A 22,469-nucleotide genomic window follows, 5' to 3' on the forward strand; every position below is an offset into this window, starting at 1 on the left:
TTCCAATATCGACCAGAACAATTTCCCGTCCATTGGTTGAAGGAGGCCTGCACTCCCGGCGTCCGCTCAGAAGACTACCATTGACTCCACAGCATAGACGTGCACGCCTGGCATGGTGCCGGGCTAGAACGACTTGGATGAGGGAATGGCGGAACGTCGTGTTCTCCGATGAGTCACGCTTCTGTTCTGTCAGTGATAGTCACCGCAGACGAGTGTGGCGTCGGCGTGGAGAAAGGTCAAATCCGGCAGTAACTGTGGAGCGCCCTACCGCTAGACAACGCGGCATCATGGTTTGGGGCGCTATTGCGTATGATTCCACGTCACCTCTAGTGCGTATTCAAGGCACGTTAAATGCCCACCGCTACGTGCAGCATGTGCTGCGGCCGGTGGCACTCCCGTACCTTCAGGGGCTGCCCAATGCTCTGTTTCAGCAGGATAATGCCCGCCCACACACTGCTCGCATCTCCCAACAGGCTCTACGAGGTGTACAGATGCTTCCGTGGCCAGCGTACTCTCCGGATCTCTCACCAATCGAACACGTGTGGGATCTCATTGGACGCCGTTTGCAAACTCTGCCCCAGCCTCGTACGGATGACCAACTGTGGCAAATGGTTGACAGAGAATGGAGAACTATCCCTCAGGACACCATCCGCACTCTTATTGACTCTGTACCTCGACGTGTTTCTGCGTGCATCGCCGCTCGCGGTGGTCCTACATCCTACTGAGTCGATGCCGTGCGCATTGTGTAACCTGCATATCGGTTTGAAATAAACATCAATTATTCGTCCGTGCCGTCTCTGTTTTTTCCCCAACTTTCATCCCTTTCGAACCACTCCTTCTTGGTGTTGCATTTGCTCTGTCAGTCAGTGTAATTATTATTGCATTTAAACTGGTAGAAAGTCAACCTTTACTTCTCAGTTGAAATTCGCTCAGAGTGCATCAAAAATGTCCGATATGTACGTAGCTTAAAAAAAAAAAATGTGTCTACCCTCCACCCTCTCCCTGACTATATATACCCTATACCCGGGTATTCTTCTTATTTATGAATGTTTGTGCCTCCCTTTACCCCACTTCTAATTCCCGATTGCCACCACTCTTACACGGATAGGCTACAACTGAAGTTAAGAATAGTATATGAATATTGAATTTTCACGACCGCATTGTAATCGAAACCGACTTTCAACCTATTAGGTCGTGTTACGTACATTTAGTACGTATTGAAGAGATGTTAAGTACAGAACAAAATTGGCCAACCAGACACCAGTGGGATCCGAACCCACAACCTCCCGATTTCGCGTCGGTTGGTAGAGCAACGGAAGATGGTGGATTCGAACCCCATTGTCGGCAGCTCTGAAAATGGTTTTCCATGGTTTCCCATTTTCACAGAAGGAAAATGCTGCGGCTATACCTCAATTAAGGCCACGGCCGCGACCTTCCCACTCCTAGCCCTTTCCTATCCTATCGTCGCATCTATCTGTGTGGGTGCCATGTAAATGTTGGTAGAGCAACCGACGCGAAATCGGGAGGTTGTGGGTTCGGATCCCACTGGTGTCTGGTTGGCCATTTTTGTTCTGTACTTAACATCTCTTCAGTACGTACTAAATGTACGTAACACGACCTAATAGGTTGAAAGTCGGTTTCGATTAAGAATAGTACTTGAATTCTACCGGTTATGACAAGTGAAATTTGTAACCACTGACAATAGATCGTAGTAAAATTACGGAGAAAAGCAGTGGGTAATTGGTTCACAACAGACATTGCTAACTTGTACAGAAATCCTCATCATAGTTCCCACGTTGTGGAAATGCTAATTTATGAGGTCATTTTTTGCCATTTGGTATTTTTAAGTCATTTTCTAAAATTATACGTCATTATTTCATCATTTAATGGAATTTATTAGAGTATTTTATAGTTTTTGAGTCATTTTCTTACATGTTTGAGGATTTTGAAGTATTTACGCCTGTGGTATTGGATATTATCACAATTTTAAGTGAGAGTGAATACGGAGACTTGAGAATCTTCACAAAGCTTGGTCAATTATTGGAGAAGTCTTCCTCGCGAACAGTCGAGATTTTCTTCTGAAGATGATAATAATAATAATTTCGTGTGGCTATTTCTAGCCGAGTGCAGCCCTTGTAGGCAGACCCTCCGATGCGGGTGGGCGGCATCTGCCATGTGTAGGTAACTGCGTGTTTTTGTGGTGGAGGATAGTGTAATGTGTGGTGTGTGAGTTGCAGGGATGTTGGGGACAGCACAAACACCCAGCCCCCGGGCCAGTGGAATTAACCAATGACGGTTAAAATCCCCGACCCGGCCGGGAATCGAACCCGGGACCCTCTGAACCGAAGGCCAGTACGCTGACCGTTCAGCCAACGAGTCGGACCTTCTGAAGATAAGGAGCAATGTTCTCTGCGAAACGTAAAGAATGTCACCTCGTTTTCTTGACATGACAAAAGCCCAAAAGCTTATTATTATGTCTATAACATAAATATAGACTGTACCAACTCTATTAGTAAAATTTGATTATAAATTTTCATTTAAAATTTACGTAATTTTTTTATAGTTTTCGGATCATTCTACTGGATTTTTGCCGTCATTTTACAGATCACTTTAACATTTTTAGGTCATCAAATCCTGGCCATGCTGATTAATGATTCGGGGTAAAATCTCACCTCGACACTCACAAGAATGTTAAAACAGTCCCTGCGTGGACATAAAGCACAGAGAATGGCACAAAACGCATTACTCCCTATGAACAAGTCATTTGTCATTCATGTAGTATTGGTGGCCTAACATGTTTTGGCATCCCTACACTACAAAACTGTCAAGTTGACCACACTGGGTCTGTTAGTGATGGCTACGGTCAATTTTGAAAGAGTCCTTTCGAATGTCGATAATATAGAGTATCGAGCGAGTTAGCTGTACGGTTAGGATCGCGCAGATGTAAGCTTGCATTCGGAAGATGGTGGATTCGAACCCCATTGTCGGCAGCCCTGAAGATGGTTTTCCATTTTCACAGAAGGAAAATGCTGCGGCTATACCTCAATTAAGGCCACGGCCGCGACCTTCCCACTCCTAGCCCTTTCCTATTCTATCGTCGCATCTATCTGTGTCGGTGCCATGTAAAGCAAATTGTAAGGAAATAACAAGAGTCTTACCTTTCAATGTCATCATTGAGTGATGCGATAGCGCTGTCATTTTGAGGTACTAAAATCTGCGTGCCGCGCGGCTACATTTAGTTTAGCTCTAGATTCCGGCGTGGTAACCCGGTTGGACAAGCCTGCGCGCAGTCATGAGTTTGGAGGGGAAGGAATGTCGTGAAGGGGGTAACTACTGCTGAGCTACTCACTTGGAGATCTTAACCCGCAATACAGTTACAATTACGAGGAGCCGACCTCAACATCCCCTTGTGGGTGGGGGCAGTATAATAACACCCTAGGTATTACCTGCCTGTCGTAAGAGGCGAGTAGAATGGGCCCCAGGGGCTCTGAACTTTGGAGCGTGGGTTGGCGTCCACGGGGCCCTTAGCTGAGCCTGGCACTGCTTCCACTTGTGCCAGGCTCCTCACTGTCATCTATGCTATTCGACCTCCATTGGTCAACTCCTGTTCTTTTCCTCCCTGACGATATTAGAGCACTCGAGGCCTAGGGAGTCTTTCATTTTCACGCCCTTCGTGGCCCTTGTCTTCCTTCTTCATTTTCAAAATATCGGATCCCTTCCATTTTTCTCTCTGATTAGTGTTACATGGAGGATGGTTGCCTAGTTGTACTTCCTCGTAAAACAATAATCACCATCACCATCTGAACACTGCCGTAGCAACTAGCGAAGTGACTGCTGCTATGAAAAATTGTGAACAATATTTTTCTTTCGTAAAAGGTCGCGACATATCGATAATAAATGGTTTCGAAACTGTGAAATCGTTAGTGAGAATAGAGCGGCTTCCGAAATTCCAAAAGCTCAAAAATGACGAATTGTCGAGCTTGAAAAGGCTTTTCGACAGGGTCTCAATATTAAGGAGGTTGAGTGCTGTAAGGTAAGCTCAGAGCACATCTACCGCCCCAGTGATGAAAAATGATTTGGAACTCATGGTCTTGAACAGAATTAAGCAATGTAGCGTCAGATATAAAGTTTGAAACTCATGCTGGCTAGATACTGTATTTCCACAGTACTGTACTTGTCATACAGTACATCTTACGGCTACGACCGCGACACAGCCTCATTCGAAACATTTCTTGATTTCTTGAGGCTGTATATGGAGAACAACTGAACGTATGGTTTTCCGAGATGCCGGAATTTCGTCTCAGATAAGTTCCTGTGCGAACCGGTAAATGTGCCAGTACGAGGCTGTGGTATCGAAGGAACCGCCAACTAGGACCACTGTCAGGACCACATAATCTGTCATTCCCCTGTGGGGAGGAGGCTGTAGAATACATTACTATAATCACCTGCCTGCTTTAAGGGGCTACTCAAAGGTATTGCAAGGAGGGATTGCAGTAAGAAGTTTGGCCTATGTCGACGACTTGGTCTTGCAGATTGTGGTGAAAGCCTGCAGTCTAATATCTTGGAACTTAAAAATAGGTGCATACAGTATGATATAAAATTAACCTTTGCAAGGCTAACTGATGTCGGTAGGTAAGAAACCTAAGAGAACTGAATTTCACGTTGAGAATACAAACCTAGGACAGGTAGATAATTTCAAGTATTTAGGATGTGCATAGTAAGTCAGATTGAATCAAAGTGCAGTAAAGCTAATTCAGTGAGCTCGCACTTGCGATCTACAGTATTCTGTCAGAAGGAAATCGGCTCCCGGACGAAAGTAGCTTTAAACCGGCCTGTTTTCGGGTCAACTTTGCTTTATGGGAGTGAAAACTGGGTGCACTCAGGATATCTTATTCATAAGTTAGAAATAACAGACATGAAAATAGCGAGAATGATTGCTAGTCCAAACAGGTGGGAACAATGGCAGCAACGTACTTGGAATGAGAAGATAAATGCTCAGTTAGGAATGAACTCGATGGATGAAACTGTACGCATAAACCGGCTTCGGTGGTGGGGTCATGTGAGGCGAATAGGTTATCCAGGAAAATAATGGACTCGGTCAAGGAGGATAAGAGAAGCGGAGGGAGACTAAGGCAACGATGGTTAGACTCAGTTTCTAATTATTTAAAAATCAGACGTGTGGAACTAAACGAGGACACAGTTGGTTACAAATAGAGGAGTGTGGCGGCGATTGGTATACTACAGACTGAACGCTGAAAGACATAACCTTCTATAATGAAGATATATGTACAAAAAGGGGTAATCTCTCATCTTAGGGAGCGTGGATCGACGACCACAGGATCTCTAGCTGAGTCTGCCATTCCTTCCCCTTACTTGTACCAGGCTCATCACTTTCATCTTTATTAACCGACCTTCCTTGGCCAACTCCCGTTTTCTTCCGACCACGACGTTATTGGATTTGAAAGTCCTCCTTTATATCCTCTTCGAGGCCCTTCTCTCTCTTCATACTTAGAGAGGACGGACCTCTTACTTTTTTCACGTCTGATTAGTCTTTAAAGGATACCCACCACCACTTAACCTGGCGTCCGACTCGTTGGCTGAATGGTCAGCGTACTGGCCTTAGGTTCAGAGGGTCCCGGGTTCGATTCCCGGCCGGGTCGCGGATTCTAACCTTCATTGGTTAATTCCGATGGCCCGGGGGCTAGGTGTTTGTGCTGTCCCCAACATCCCTGCAACTCACACACCACACATAACACTATCTCCACCACAGTAACACGCAGTTACCTACACATGTCAGATGCTGCCCACTCCCATCGGAGGGTGTGCCTTACAAGGGCTGCACTCGGCTAGAAATAGCCACACGAAATTATAATTATTACTTAACCTGGAAGTTCGATTCCCTCGATTTGTCCGACAGCTTTAATTCCGGTCTGATTACGTCGATCAGCGAGCGTCCTGAAATCAACTGAAGAGCTGTACAAGAGACAGCGAAGGTGGGGTGGCACCTTGACGTCTGACACCTGCAGGCTCTCATGGAAGGCAGCTGTCCTCTTTGCAAGCCAAAGGTGCCTAATAGGCTATAAGGGTCAAGGGATTAATTAAGTTCCGTTTCTAAGCCAAATATTGTGTGCGTGTGACAGACAGAATATTTTAATTGGATTTGTTGATGATTTACATGTCAATGAAGCTGAAAAGCCCAAATGAAATATTTTATAGACCCTCTTAGTATGGCTGTGAAACGTGGACACTAAATAAAAAAGCAGAGAACCGTCCTGAAGCCTTTGAGATGTGGTGCTACCGTACGATGATTAATGTGACGTGGAGAGATAAGATGTCAAACACCAGAGTTCTAGACTCTGACCCAATAGAGGTCAATCCTTCGCACCATACCGTACGTAACTGTCGCCTTGCATGGTGGGGTCACACAAAGCGCCATTCCAATTTAATGAGAACTGCGGCAGAAGACTTCACTGAAGGAAAACACCCACGAGGAAGACCAGTAAATACCTTAAACACATTCTAATTGACATCGAGGCACACAATTGTGTTTCAAATGACAGGATGACCTGGAAATGTTTCATGGCACATCAGTCTTAGAACTGTACACCAATAAAGCTGATGATGATTATGATGATGCCTACTAATGCTAGTAACTGTCAACACTATCAGATAAGCTGTGCGTAGCATTAGCAGTCTTTTAATTAATAAAATCTGTACGTTTTTTCATTCTGTCGAAACACAAAATATAATGACCAACACTGTAACATACCGGTAAAAGAAAACATGAAAAACAGAATGACATGCTTCGTTCTCGAAGAACATCCTCAGATTTCAGAATTTATTCGTTCTAGATTCTCAGATTCATAAATTTTGTATTTCGTGTTTCGACACACTGAAAATAAGCACTATCTAATAATTTATTATTATTATTATTATTATTATTATTATTATTATTATTATTATTATTATTATTATTATTATTAAGGTTCGGGTGTTAAGGGAAAAGTCATATTTCATTCCTTACCTGAAACCTATAAAAATAACTGAATGATGGGTTCCTGACCCATGTTGCATATAAATGCATATTTTGACCATTTTTATTGCTTTTGCCATATTTTGCTCATTTTAGTGATATAAGGTCATATTTGATTATATTTTGACCACTGTTGTTGCTTTTGTCATATCTTGCTCATTTTAGTGATATAAGGTCATATTTGATTATATTTTGACCATTGTTATTGCTTTTGTCATATCTTGCTCATTTTAGTGATATAAGGTCATATTTGATTATATTTTGACCATTGTTATTGCTTTTGTCATATCTTGCTCATTTTAGTGATATAAGGTCATATTTGATTATATTTTGCCCATTTTTTTTTTGCTTTTGTCATATTCTGTTCATGTTAGTGATATAAGGTCATATTTGATTGTATTTTGAACATTTTTGTTTAAGCTGAGGCGGTGTTTTTAACAAGTTACATGTTAATAATAATAATAATAATGTTATTTGTTTTACGTCCCACTAACTACTTTTTAAGGTCTTCGGAGACGCCGAGGTGCTGGAATTTAGTCCCGCAGGAGTTCTTTTACGTGCCCGTAAATCTACCGACACGGGGCTGTCGTATTTGAGCACCTTCAAATACCACCGGACTGAGCCAGGATCGAACCTGCCAAGTTGGGGTTAGAAGGCCAGCGCCTTAACCGTCTGAGCCACTCAGCCCGGCAAGTTACATGTTATCTGCGTCGAGTTTCAAATACAGAATTTCAAAATACTGTTAGTAAATGTATTTTTCTTTCTTTTTCCGAAAGAGATAGGTAGCAGGGTTAGAAGACATGATTCCGAGAAAGAGATGCTGTACGAACGTACGCGAACAGATAACAAAAACCATGGTAATACCTCATTTTACCCGGCGAGTTGGCCGTGCGGTTAGGGGCGCGAGGCTGTGAGCTTGCATCCGGGAGATAGTGGGTTCAAATCTCACTGTCGGCAGCCCTGAAGATGGTTTTCCGTGGGTTCCCCATTTTCACACTAGGTATGTGCTGGGGCTGTACCTTAATTACGGCCAAATCCGCTTCCTTCCAATTCATTTTTCGTTATTTTCTTAGGAAAACAGATTGAGAACTGCACCTCAGGCCTATGATACTGAATGAATGTATAACATTTTAATTTACCTGCTCTAGCTCTGCCAGTATTATCGCTCATCACTTTTTGACAGGTTTAATAATTAGGGCACGGATGTTTATCACCTAAAAATATCACAAATATGCAAGCATTTATGACCTAAATATCTATTAAAATATGACTTAAGAGTTTTTGGTCACATTTTCGAAATCTTCAAATTCACTTTTAAAATCTAGACAATTCAACAATAATAAATACGTAATAATATTAATCTTATTATATTTGAATGTATTTAATTACTCATTATTTATTTAGCGTATGGATAGGGATACAGTGTCTATTATTGTAATGCCTATTGCTCACGGTAAAATGTTTCGCAAAATTTGTTGTACAATTAATTTTATAAAAATTTGGTAAAAACAAGTTGTGTTGCTCACGGTATAAAATCCGTGGAAACATCTATGAACTTACTTCTGAACTACGATGTGTATGTGCTGCCATCTACCGATAAACTTTTAAACCAAAAATCAGCTGTTCAACTTATAATGTGTTTGAGAGTATGGCTCCAGCTCCAACAAACAAAGCAAAACTTGCTGCTTTAGCTGCAATTATATGTTGTACAGTGGTAAAAAAAGAAGAAAAGAAATGCCAGGAAATGCTGGACTAGGGATTGGATCAAAAGAAGAGAAGAAGGTAGAGAATTGCTGTCGTTGGTCGAAAATTACTTGAGGTTAGAAGACCAGTATTCATATAGGAATTCGGCGATTGTGTTTTTTGCCTCTCTTCTTGCATTTCTGCTGTGGTAAAGTGGCGTTTTAACTTCGTACAAACAAGGATATTTCTGGTATTCGTCAGCAAAACACTAACAGCTTCCTTAGTCCACCCAGATCCTGCCAATTTAGAAAGAAGTGTGTGTTTACAATCGAGCTTCGCAATCTTCTCACGACGTAGCGCCAGCATCATCGTGATGTCAGCTTCGCTGATTGGTTCGTTTCGTAAAATTAATTTTACGGAATAGAACATGTCCTATTTTATGAAAAGTTTTATGAAAGGTTTTATAAAACTTGAATTTGACCGTGAGCAACAGAAATTTTATAAAATTAAATTATTGTACAATAAATTTGACAGAAAATTTTACCGTGAGCAACAGGCATAAGATCTACACTATACACGTATGTCCAATTTGCTTATATAGTAGTCTATAGCCTCTGGATTCGCAAAAGCAAAGTCACTAGCACTGCCATTGTATCTTCTAGTCCTGCGTTCTTTGATGATGTGCTTCACTGTCCGTTGTGTAGCATCACAGTCACATTCAGGCGTTGGGATTCTGTTCCACTTGTAGTGGAAGGCTGCACAGTTCCCGTGGTTTGTTCGGATCCTGTTCAGTGCGGACCATAGTCTACGAGGGAGGTTGAAACAAGGTGGCGGCGTCTTCTTCACAGAAGGCATTGTCGGGTAGTATTTGTCGTTGAGTCTCTTCTGCCATTCAGCGGAGGTTTGGTAGTTGTTGTTCCACAAGTTCATGGCATCTCTAGTTGGTGGTTTTCTCGAACGCAGACGATTAATATTCGCATCGCCGATGTCACGATGTATCAGGAGTTCTGGGTTATTCACTATTTTACTGAATTCTCTAAGAAGAGCATCTTTATGTCTGAGATCTGGAGGAGGGATATGACTTAAGACTGGTAGCCACTGGGTGGTAGTTGATTTGATTGTGCCAGTGATGAGACGCATTGTAGTGTTCAGTTGGGTATCTATGATGTTTGTGTGGGCACTATTCAGCCAATCAGCAGCACAGTATTCACAGTAACTCTCGACTCTGCACAGAATGAAATAAATGGCACAATTTGATGGGTGATCAGAAAGAATTAACAATATCAAATTAAATATATATTAAAGTTTTCAAATAGGAACGATCTTCTATTTTCACGCAACATTAACCTGTAACGGGGAAAGAAATCGCTCAACATCTCAGGATATTATTGGGCCATATTTGAAATATATCAAATCGTTAAGAGTTCAATTGAGACTGACTATAATGTCGCTTTATACGCATCTCTCTCTTTCTATACAGCATACCCTCGTAATTCATATGAACGTATATTTCTAAGAAACATAATTGTAAGAAATTACAGACAAAAATTAGGTAGGTAAGAGTGTTCTGCCCGAAGGCAGGTCCGAACCTCCGCAGAGGTGTTCCTGAGCCGGAGTTTACGTGCGGTAGGGTGGCCAGTTCCTTTCCGCTCCTCCATTCCCTTATCCCCCACCAACAGCGCGTGGCAACCCATCCAACTCCTGACCACGCCCAAAGTTGCTTAACTTCGGAGATCTCACGGGATCCGGTGTGAAAAATCCGTCTGTGAGACAACTGAAAGCAGGTAGCGAAAATGGAATAAAAATATGACTTTATATGGCACGTGAAAATTGCGTAATTTCAGTCACCGTAGGTAAAATCTTGCTTAACTTTCCATGGAAATAACATAAAGAAAAAATATATGTCAAACATCCAGGCCCTACTATTACTCTAATACTTGCTACCTATCCCTAAAATGCTGAAGTACCGAGCTCGATAGCTGCAGTCGCTTAAGTGCGGCCAGTATCCAGTATTCGGGAGATAGTAGGTTCGAACCCCACTGTCGGCAGCCCTGAAAATTGTTTTCCGTGGTTTCCCATTTTCACACCAGGCAAATGCTGGGGCTGTACCTCGATTAAGGCCACGGCCGCTTCCTTCCCACTCCTAGCCCTTCCCTGTCCCATCGTCGCCATAAGACCTATCTGTGTCGGTGCGACGTAAAGCAACTACATACATACATACATACATACATACATACATACATACATACATACATACATTATCATTATAGACTGTTATGCCTTTCAGCGTTCAGTCTGCAAGCCTCAGAATTTACTAAACGTCGCCTCAATCCTCGATTTGCAACTAGTGTTGTGGCCTCATTTAGTTCTATACCTCTTATCGTTAAATCGTTAGAAACCGAGTCTAACCATCGTCGTCTTGGTCTCCCTCTACTTCTCTTACCCTCCATAACACAGTCCATTATTGTCCTAGGTAACCTATCCTCCTCCATTCGTCTCACATGACCCCACCACCGAAGCCGGTTTATGCGTACAGCTTCATTCATCGAGTTCATTCTTAAATTAGCCTTTATCTCCTCATTTCGAGTACCCTCCTGCCATTGTTCCCACCTGTTTGTACCAGCAATCATTCTTGCTACTTTCATGTCTGTTACTTCTAACTTATGAATAAGATATCCTGAGTCCACCCAGCTTTCGCTCCCGTAAAGCAAAGTTGGTCTGAAAACAGACCGATGTAAAGATAGTTTCGTCTGGGAGCTGACTTCCTTTTTACAGAATACTGCTGATCGCAACTGCGAGCTCACTGCATTAGCTTTACTACACCTTGATTCAATCTCACTTACTATATTACCATCCTGGGAGAACACACAACCTAAATACTTGAAATTATCGACCTGTTCTAGATTTGTATCACCAATCTGACATTCAATTCTGTTGAATTTCCTACCTACTGATATCAATTTAGTCTTCGAGAGGCTAATTTTCATACCATACTCATTGCACCTATTTTCAAGTCCCAAGATATTAGACTGCAGGCTTTCGGCACAGTCTGCCATTAAGACCAAGTCGTCAGCATAGGCCAAACTGCTTACTACATTTCCACTTAACTGAATCCCTCCCTGCCATTTTATACCTTTCAGCAGATGATCCATGTAAACTATGAACAGCAAAGGTGAAAGATTACAGCCTTGTCTAACTCCTGTAAGTACCCTGAACCAAGAACTCATTCTACCATCAATTCTCACTGAAGCCCAATTGTCAACATAAATGCCTTTGATTGATTTTAGTAATCTACCTTTAATTCCATAGTCCCCCAGTATGGCGAACATCTTTTCCCTCGGTACCCTTTCATATGCTTTCTCTAGATCTACGAAACATACACACAACTGCCTATTCCTCTCGTAGCATTTTTCAATTACCTGGCGCATACTGAAAATCTGATCCTGACAGCCTCTCTGTGGTCTGAAACCACACTGGTTTTCATCCAACTTCCTCTCAACGATTGATCGCACCATCCCTTCCAAGATGCCAGTGAATACTTTGCCTGGTATACTAATCAATGAGATACCTCGATAGTTGTTGCAATCCTTCCTGTTTCCTTGCTTGTAGATAGGTGCAATTACTGCTTTTGTCCAATCTGAAGGTACCTTACCAACACTCCACGCTAATTTTACTACTCTATGAAGCCATTTCATCCCTGCCTTCCCACTATACTTCACCATTTCGGGTCTAATTTCATCTATTCCTGCTGCCTTATGAAAATGGAGTTTATTTACTATCCTTTCCACTTCCTCAAGCATAATTTCACCAACATAATTTTCCTCGTCCCCATGAGCTTGGCTGTTTGCAACACCACCATGATGATTTCCTTTTACATTGAGAAGATGTTCAAAATATTCCCTCCACCTCTCCAGTGATTCCCTGGGGTCTATTATGAGTTCACCTGAATTACTCAAAACACTGTTCATTTCCTTTTTCCCACCCTTCCTGAGATTTTTTATTACTGTCCAGAAAGGTTTCCCTGCTGCTTGACCTAGCCTTTCCAGGTTATTACCAAAATCTTCCCATGACTTCTTTTTGGATTCAACAATTATTTGTTTCGCTCTGTTTCTTTTATCTACGTACCAATCCCTGTCTGCCTCGGCCCTTGTTTGGAGCCATTTCTGATTAAGCCTCCTTTTTACGTTTACAGGCTGCTCTCACTTCATCATTCCACCAAGATGTTCGCCTTTTCCCATCTTTACACACAGTTGTTCCTAGGCATTCCCTTGCTGTTTCTACTACAGCATCCCTGTATGCCACCCATTCACTTTCTATATCCTGAACCTGCTTACTGTCTACTGTTCGAAACTTCTCACTAATCATATCCATGTACTTCTGTCTAATTTCCTCGTCCTGGAGATTTTCTACCCTTATTCGTTTGCAGACAGATTTCACTTTCTCTACCCTAGGCCTAAAGATACTTAGTTCACTACAGATCAGATAGTGGTCTGTATCATCGAAAAATCCCCGAAAAACTCTTACATTCCTAACAGATTTCCTGAATTCAAAGTCTGTTAAGATATAGTCTATTATGGATCTGGTACCCCTAGCCTCCCATGTGTAGCGGTGAATAGCCTTATGCTTGAAGAATGTATTCGTAACAGCTAAACCCATACTAGCACAGAAGTCCAGCAAACGCTTCCCATTCCCATTAGCTTCCATATCTTCCCCACATTTACCAATCACCCTTTCGTATCCTTCAATTCTATTCCCAACTCTCGCATTGAAATCGCCCATTAGCACTATTCTATCCTTACTGTTGACCCTGACCACGATGTCACTCAATGCTTCATAAAACTTGTCAACTTCGTCCTCATCTGCACCCTCACATGGTGAATACACGGACACAATTCTTGTCTTAATTCCTCCCACTGACAAATCTACCCACATCATTCGCTCATTTACGTGCCTAACAGAAACTATGTTGCGTGCAATGGTATTCCTGATAAAGAGCCCTATCCCAGACTCTGCCCTTCCCTTTGTAACACCCGTCAAGTACACCTTATAATCTCCTATCTCTTCCTCATTATCTTCCCTTAGCCGAATATAACTTACTCCTAGCACATCCAGATGCATCCTCTTTGCTGACTCAGCCAGTTCTACTTTCTTTCTTCCATAAGCCCCATTAATATTGATAGCTCCACATCGAATTCCATTTCGTTCGCCAAGTTGTTTCCAAGGAGTCCCTCGCCTGTCAAATGGGAGTGGGACTCCATTACTCCCATAGGTCCGAGGCTTGCTTAAAATGTTCTGAGCTCGGTAAATTCATGAAGCAGGATGCTGCCCTACTTGCACATAGTCCAAGTGAGGATCTCTCCTCTAACGGGTTATGGACCACCGGTGAATTGTATAGTCCTAGCCGCCTGAGCACAAGGAGGGCCACGACTCAGAATATGTCCGAGATGCCCACTCCCATTCCATAGCAACTGGTATCCCGACTCTCAGGACCACTTACTAGGCCACTCAGCCGTTGCCCATGGTTCACGAACTAGGACGTGACTACAGTAACCCACAAACATGAGCCATCGTAAAGAAAAAAAAAGAAAAAAACAAAAGAAGTCATATTTTACCTTTCTAAGGCATATTTGCTTGCATATTTTGTACTTCTTTAGGTCAAACTTCCAAAACCTTGCGCTTGAACTCATTTAGTTGATGTTTTTATTTTCTTCTTCTCCCAAAACTTCTTGATCCTCTCACTAAGTTTTTTCCTGCGTTTTTCTGTCCAGGTGTTCGTTGTTCTGGTGTTGGGTTTGCCTGCAAATTTGTGATTATCGATTAGTGTTCGGAATTTACATCTACCCCGTATCATTTCCTCAGTTATGTTCACTTCCTGGAAGTCTGTTTCATTTTCACTAAGCCACTTGTTCTTGGTTTTTGATAAAAGGGCAAGATTGAAAATTCCTTTAGACGTTCTATCATCGCTCATTATAAAAATATGTCCATAGAATTTCAATCCCCTTTTTCCGAAGGTGTGTGAGAGATTTTTGCGGCATGACCGCATATTTCCTGAGAATTCCTTTTCATCCAGATTCGATCTCTACAAACTGGGCCGAAGATTATCCACAGAATTTTTCCTTTCTTGCTTTTCTGGATCTTTGATTAATGATCTACCACCCATGATTAAGGTGCCCGTTGCATATAATGCTTCGGGTTTGATTACTGTATTATAATGCCGTGCTCTTGCTTTCCTAGATATTAATGTTTTCTTATATGAATTCCAGGTGATTTGGTAGGTTTTTTTTTTAGTTTAGAGATTCTCTGTTTAATTTCCTCAGGATTAAACCCTGAGGGTTGAATGACTTCTCTTAGGTATTTAAACTTGCTTACTTGAGAAATGCTGCCGAATTTAGTTATCAAAGCTTGTCCATCAAAATGTCATGGGGCGCCTTCCTTGTGCTGTGTTTTCTCGTACGAGATTTTTAGGAATCTTAATTTACATTACATTTTTACACAGAATTTGAACCCATAAATTTCTGAACATTTCCAGTCATGGCAATGACCACCATCTTCTGCAGAGTCTTGTAGATATTGGTGTTGACATCCAACTTCTACAGTCCTTCCACCAGAGTTTCAGGTATGCCAGCTGTACTCGAAAGGATGATTGGTACAATTATCACCTCATCATAGTGCCATCATCTTTTCTCGGTATACTTTTCATGGAGATTCCCGGTGTTTGGGACGGCTATGTCGATCAGAGTCGCCCGGAAGAACGTGGGTTCGAATCCCCGTCAGGAAGCTGTAAAATTTAAGAAACGTGATATCCACTCCCGGAGGTGCACACAGCCCTGAGGTTCACTGAGCCTATTCCAAAAATGAGTACCAGGTTAATTCATGGGGGCAAAGGCGGCCGGGCGTAGAGTTAACCACTCTACCCCATCAAGTGCCGAGGTTACGGATAGTGGAAGCTTTTACCTTCCACCCCTCCAAGGGCCTTCATGGCCTGTACGGAGATGACTTTGCATTGCTTTGCTATGTCGATCAGAGTGACACGTTTTATTTTCTTCTCTAACACCACTCTATCCGGATAGTCGTCTTATCCGTGATAATTGTTCGGTTCCAGTAGAAATTGATCTGGTCATTTTCGAGTACAGTTTGAGGGCTATACTTAAAATTATTATTATGAAATAGATATTTGAGACTTGCTGGAGCGATACACCGGTAATTAGTAATGACTGTGGCCTCCGGGGTGGCCTGGTGCAGGTCTTTTGATTTGACCTGCGCGTCATGATGAGGATGAAATGATGAGGAAGACGAACCAGTCGCCGTCCCAGGGGAATTAACCAATTATGGCTAACATTCCCGACCCTGCCGTGAATCGAACCCGAACCCCTGTGATAAAAGGCCAGCATGCCAACCATTTAGCCATACAAAGAAAACTCACGTCCTCATCCCGAGGTGGTGCAGCTCTTTTCAGGCACACCCCCAATGGGGGTGAGCTGCGTGTACCATTTCAACCATATACCAGCCCTCCTACCATTCTTAAATTTCTGGCAGTACCAGGAATCGAACCTGGACCCCCGAAGACGGCAGCTAATAACACTAACCTTTGCGCGACGGAGGCGAATAATACACCGGTGTAAATACAGTCCAAGCAACAACATAATATCGCAACAAATGGTACGTGTAAACATAGTGATTAATAACAGCTCTTATCCTTGAACGTACAGGTTTCTCTAACACATGATTACCCTCCACTGCATCAGATGTAGTAACTTAGAATGTTTGAGAGGGTTCTTTCAAGATGATGGATGGCGTTTTGTTCTTCTACACCATTTCATCAATTGAAGTGAATGTCAAAAGAAACGAAAGAGTCACAAAGAGTGGATGAAAAAGGAGAAGGAAATGACTTGCAGGATTAATTTTCCCCGAGTGTAAGTAAGAGTAGTGGTCGTGCTTTGAAGAAGGAAGGATTTGTAATCACACAGGCGATAAGAGAGAAAGACCCAAGGGAGTTCTAGCACATTATTTCCTCTAGAATACACCATGAAGTCGTTACTGCAAATATTCTGAAGAGGGAGAGGGAAAATAAACTTGTCGTCATTATAGCCTTGTCCATATACAAAGTCTTTCTGTTCGTACTTTTTTAATATCAACCTGATACTTGGTGTTAACATGGATAAGTTTCTGGACTGGGCTGGAGGTCTATATATATAAACAAGTAGGTCTGGAGCGATGTATATATAAATATATAAAAATGAAAATAGACGTGAATTAATGAGGCACTTCCAGAAATCTCAGAAATCTGAAACTTGGTACCGGAGAATCTGAGGACCCCAAGATCCCTAGAAAAATCGAAAATTCTCAAAATTCCCTGAAGGGGGCACGATGGGGGCCTTCAAATTTTGGGCTCAGCATAAGAACGCAGTCGTATAATTTATCCAAACCAACAACCAATAGGTTTCGTGGGCTTAAACAATTTTCAGGTAATTCCAAATTTTAACCCCCTTCCCCCAAATCAAGATGGCGGCACAATCTGCCAGACGAGCTAGAAAATTGAAATTTGGCGAAATTATAGCTTTTAGCCTGTAACCGACGGAAAAATTCCAAAATGTTCAAATTTTTCATTTTAAACCGCCAAAGATATCGAAATATGGGTTCAATTTTAATGACTGTGCAGACATTCCTTTTGAGGTATTTGTTGGCTAAACGGTAAGTCGTATCACCACTGTAACCATGGAAACCAGCGTTCGTCATCTATGTATTCTAGGTCAGTAGAGTCATCCATACGTTGTTATACGAACGCAAGTTCTTAGTTACGTGCTGTTTATACGTTGATATCAAAACGCACATTCTGAGTTCGATTCCAGACGATAGTGAATTACTAGTGAACCTCCGTGGCCCAGGCGGCAGCGCGCCGGCCTCTCACAGCTGGGTTCCGTGGTTCAAATTCCGGTTACTCCATGTGAGATTTAGAATATTACCTACTAACTTCTTTGTTCTACACTTTTTACCTATAAGGGAAATATCAGTACCAGTCGTGGGAAAGTTTCCAATTTTCACAGCAGGCGATTACTGAGGCTGCAGCCTACCTTAATTAAGGCCAGGGTCGCTTCCTTCCAAGGAAACTACAGTATGTCATCTGCCAACAGTGGAGTTCGAGTCTACTCTCTTCTGAATGCAAGGTCACAGCCACGTGACGCACACAACGTAGCCAATTCATTCGGTACCAAATAATTAAGAAATGTACGTAAGTGCATCTCAATGTATGTACAGTATGGAGAGGGTAACATCATTTTGTAACTGACGGGTTGCAATGTATGCTGCCACTTATTCTGTACAGTGGAGAGACGCTACTTGCCGGTACAACATCTAGCACTTACCTTTCACTGTGCATGTTGGTACCATTTTTCGTCATTTGTGTGGAGTTGAGTTATTGCCAACGCTCATATTGTCGTATTGTTGAAGCCGCCATTCGTACTTTCAGGCTTTTTTTAATATATTCAATTACTTCAGGATTAAAAGGCTATTGGGACCGCATCAGTAAGTAGAATAGTAGCAATAATAATTTAATTTAGTAAGCACTTTAGTATGAAACTTTTTTCTCAAGTTTCATGAATAACGTATTAAAAAAATCAATTTCAAAGACGAACAAAAAACAAGTAGACAAAGTGTTTTCACACACCAACCGGTGACGTCACACCGACTATTGCAAACTGAACGTTACCACCAAGACCGCTCAGCTGGCGTGAAGCAGTCCATCCTGGACACCTGATGGGAATGGAAGTACAATAGACTGAGTTCATCATCGATATAAAAAGTCAAAAATATTTTCCACATTTATTATAATATTTAACACAGAATTTTAACAAATGTTATCACAGCTGTTCAAAATACTAATCAATTCTTTAAAAAAGGTGTGATTTCATAGGCTCTGATGATGTTATTGCAAGAGCTAAAACATGTCATCTTTAATTAATTAAATGTTTTCACCGGTTTGGGTTACGCACCTGTCAGCTTACATTCGGGAGGGCCGGGCTGAGTGCCTCAGACGGTTGAGGTGCTGGCCTTCTAGAGTCCCCAACTTGGCAGGTTTGATCCTGGCTCAGTCCGGTTATATTTGAAGGTGCTCAAATACGTCAGCCTCGGGTTGGTAAATTTATTGGCACGTAAACGAACTCCTGTGGGACTAAATTCCGGCACCTCGGCGTCTCCGAAAACCATAGAAATGTAGTTAATGGGACGTAAAGCCAACGACATTATTATTATTACATTCGGGAGATAGTGGGTTCGAATCCTACTGTCGTCAGCCCTAAAGGTAGTTTTCCACCCAATTTGCACACCAGTCACATGCTAGGGCTGTACCTTAATCAAGGCTAAGGTCGCTTCCTTCCCACTCCTAGCTCTTTCCCGTCCCATCGTCACCATAAGACGTATCTGTGTCGGTGCGACTTAAAGCAAATTGTAAAAACAAAATTTAAAAAAAAGAACTTTCCTTCACGTATTTTATCATTTTAATAATCTCGCGTAGTTTCGACAGACTGGAAAACTTATAAGTTTTATATTAATCTAGACCCCATAGCAAAAGACGAAAGAAATATGACCACAAATGAAGGTAAAGAAAGTCCTCTAAATACTTTGCGTAGTCCTACGAAAGAGTATTCCGAATACTGCTTTCATGGTTTTCGGAGACGCTTAAGTGCCAATCAACTGAGCAGCGATTTGACCAAGCAACCCTGAGCATAGAAGGCGAACGCCTAACCAAGTACGCTACATAGCTGGTCTTTACTGAAAAGTTCCCGAGCAAAAGATCGGTGAATGTCCGTGCTGAGGAGCGAAGCGTGGCGTCCATTAGACACAGCGAGCTGTGAACCGTCAATACCAGCAGACAGCTGGTGGCTAATTGAAACTGTTAAGTGTTCTAATTTCTTTGGAATGAGCAACGGGACTTTCATTATCGTGGCGCTGTTGAGCAAAAACAGGCGGGCCAATCAAGATAACAACACTTGCTGTATTAAACGATAGGAGAACGCATCACTTACGTAATAAACAGTGTGCGTAACTCGGAAAGTTTTAGAGACTGGTAGTAATCTGTCTTGTCGTTGTACAGCCTCTCCAGTTACACAGAGCCGCAGCGAAAATTTTCCGATGAATACGCCAAGCCAAATAGCTATTTTAGTGAGGTACAGCTGATCCACGAGATGATGGCTAGCGGTGGTGATACTTTTGCAATAGCGATATATAATGAGAAACGCTTATAAAGGCTTTCACTATTGAATTTATGTATTTATTTATTGTATTTAGTGCATGTATTTATTTATTTATTTATTTATTTATTTATTTATTTATTTATTTATTTATTTATTTATTTATTTATTTATTTATTTATTTATTTATTTATGGGCTGCCTGGCCGAGGCAGTAAAGGGATGCTCAGTTCACCCGGAAGGACGTGGGTTCGAATCCCCGTCAGGAAGTCGTAAAATTTAAGAAACGAGATTTCCACTTCCGGAGGTGCAAATGGCCCTGATGTTCACTCAGCCTACAACAAAAATGAGTACCAGGTTAATTCCTGGGGGTAAAGGCGACCGGGCGTACAGCTTACCACTCTACCCCATCACGTGCCGCGGTTAAAATTGGTGGAAGCCTTTACCTTCCACTCCTCCAAGGGCCTTCATGGCCTGTACGGAGGTGTCTTTGTCTTTGTCTTATGACAAAAGTAGCGGAAGAAAATTACAAACTGACATGGTACGAGTAAACGTTGGGAAGCAACAATTAACAATAAAAATAACGGCAAATGAAAAGAGCGAGGAAAATGAAAAATTGAAAATAAAACTAAGAGAAGAACTTATAACTAGACACAGTAAGATAAATAGACATGACGTAAGTGACAGTTTAGCACAGTAAAAAGGTATATTACATGCTCTATAATAATAATAATAATAATAATAATAATAATAATAATAATAATAATAATAATAATAATAATAATAATAATAATAATAATAATAATAATGTTATTTGCTAACTACTTTTTATGGTTTTCGGAGACGCCAAGCTACCGGAATTTAGTCCCGCAGGAGTTCCTTTACGTGCCAGTAAATCTACCGCCACGATGCTGACGTATTTGAGCACCTTCAAATACCACCGGACTGAGCTAGGATCGAACCTGCCAAATTGGGGTCAGAAGGCCAACGCCTTAACCGTCAGAGCCACTCAGCCCGGCTGTTATACAACAGACGGGACAGCAATGAAAAGAGAAAAAAAGAAGAGAAAAAACGGATATGAAGGAAATTAGCTAGGTTAAGTTAAGGAAGAATCGATTAGAAGAGGCATACGAAGAAAAAGCTTCGAACTTCCTGTCACAAGATAGAGAGTTAAGGAGGGTTGGAATGCGGATAAATATATAAAGTTATTTGAATTTATAGGAATTCTAAGGGCTACTTTCCTGTGAGTAGGTAACAGGCGAAGGTTTAACTTATCCAGTATTCGACTGGTGCTTAAGTTTCGACATACTCCGGCTCTAACAATGGCACAGAAGAATGACTGCACGCGGTCAATGCGATTAAGATTAGTGGGTGAAGAGGTAGACCGAATAGAAGACGCGAATTTAATAAATCTGTGGGATGCAAGGTGCGTAGATGTCAAAAAAACCTATAAACTAATTTTTAATGTGTTTTGACAACGTTATAAAATGCAAAAAAAATTCAAAATGCGATAATATGTGAGACTTTTTAAGTAAGACTTTTTTAATCTTCTGGAAATCAAACCGAGGAGTTTGTGCAGACTATCTTTAAATGCTGTTGGCTATCAGCTCAAGCAGCCAGAGTTTTCTCAAGTAGCTTTGCAATGTACTTGGCGTACTACGAGCACTGAAGAAGCTGAAAGATATTTCAGTAAATACAATTAAATTTAATTTAAATCAGTGCCAAGCGGAGTATGAGCCTCTGAGGCTCAGGCGGCAGCGCGCCGGTCTCTCATGGCTCGGTTCCGTGGTTCAAATCCCGGTCACTATGTGATATTTTTGCTGGACAAAGCGGAGGCGGAACATTTTTTTTCTCCAGGTACTCCGGTTTTTCCCAGTCATCTGTAATTTCAGCAACACTCTCCCATATCAATTCCTTTAATCTGTCAGTTATTTCATTGCCGCAGAAAAGTGAGACAGGCTTCGGCAGCCGGCACACTTCCTATCCTCGCCGCTCGACGGGGGCTTCATTCATTCCATTCCTGACTGTTGAAACTGGAAACAGGCTGTGGATTTTCATTTCACCGATCGGAGTGGCCGCTCGTGTTAACGCACTACGGGTAACGGTCCCCCATACACGTGCAGTTTCGTCTTCAGTTTGAGCTGACAGACCGAAATGAGGCGGTCCTACCTGTCCTAACTCCTCGCTACACACATACCAATCGAACTGTCTGATTATCACCTTCAGTCCGCCCTGTAATCATGTTTTTCGGAGGTAAATGTAATTAGTAGATGAGCTGCTTGCGCGATTGCATACGTCGAGAGAAAGGAAACGACGCAGAATGGAGGAAAGAGTGGTCAGACCGGAATAACTCCACCCATAATTATGAACTTGTTACAAGAGCTACAAATGTATCCAAAACATTGGAACCATAATTTACGTGTGATCGACCCTCTGAACCAGTACGCTGACCATTCAGTTTAAGACCCCGACAAATTGTTTTATCACCGAGCTCGATAGCTGCAGTCGCTTAAGTGCGGCCAGTATCCAGTATTCGGGAGATAGTGGGTTCGAACCCCACTGTCGGTA

Source organism: Anabrus simplex, chromosome 6, assembly GCF_040414725.1.
Source record: "Anabrus simplex isolate iqAnaSimp1 chromosome 6, ASM4041472v1, whole genome shotgun sequence".
In the NCBI taxonomy this organism is placed as follows: domain Eukaryota; kingdom Metazoa; phylum Arthropoda; class Insecta; order Orthoptera; family Tettigoniidae; genus Anabrus; species Anabrus simplex.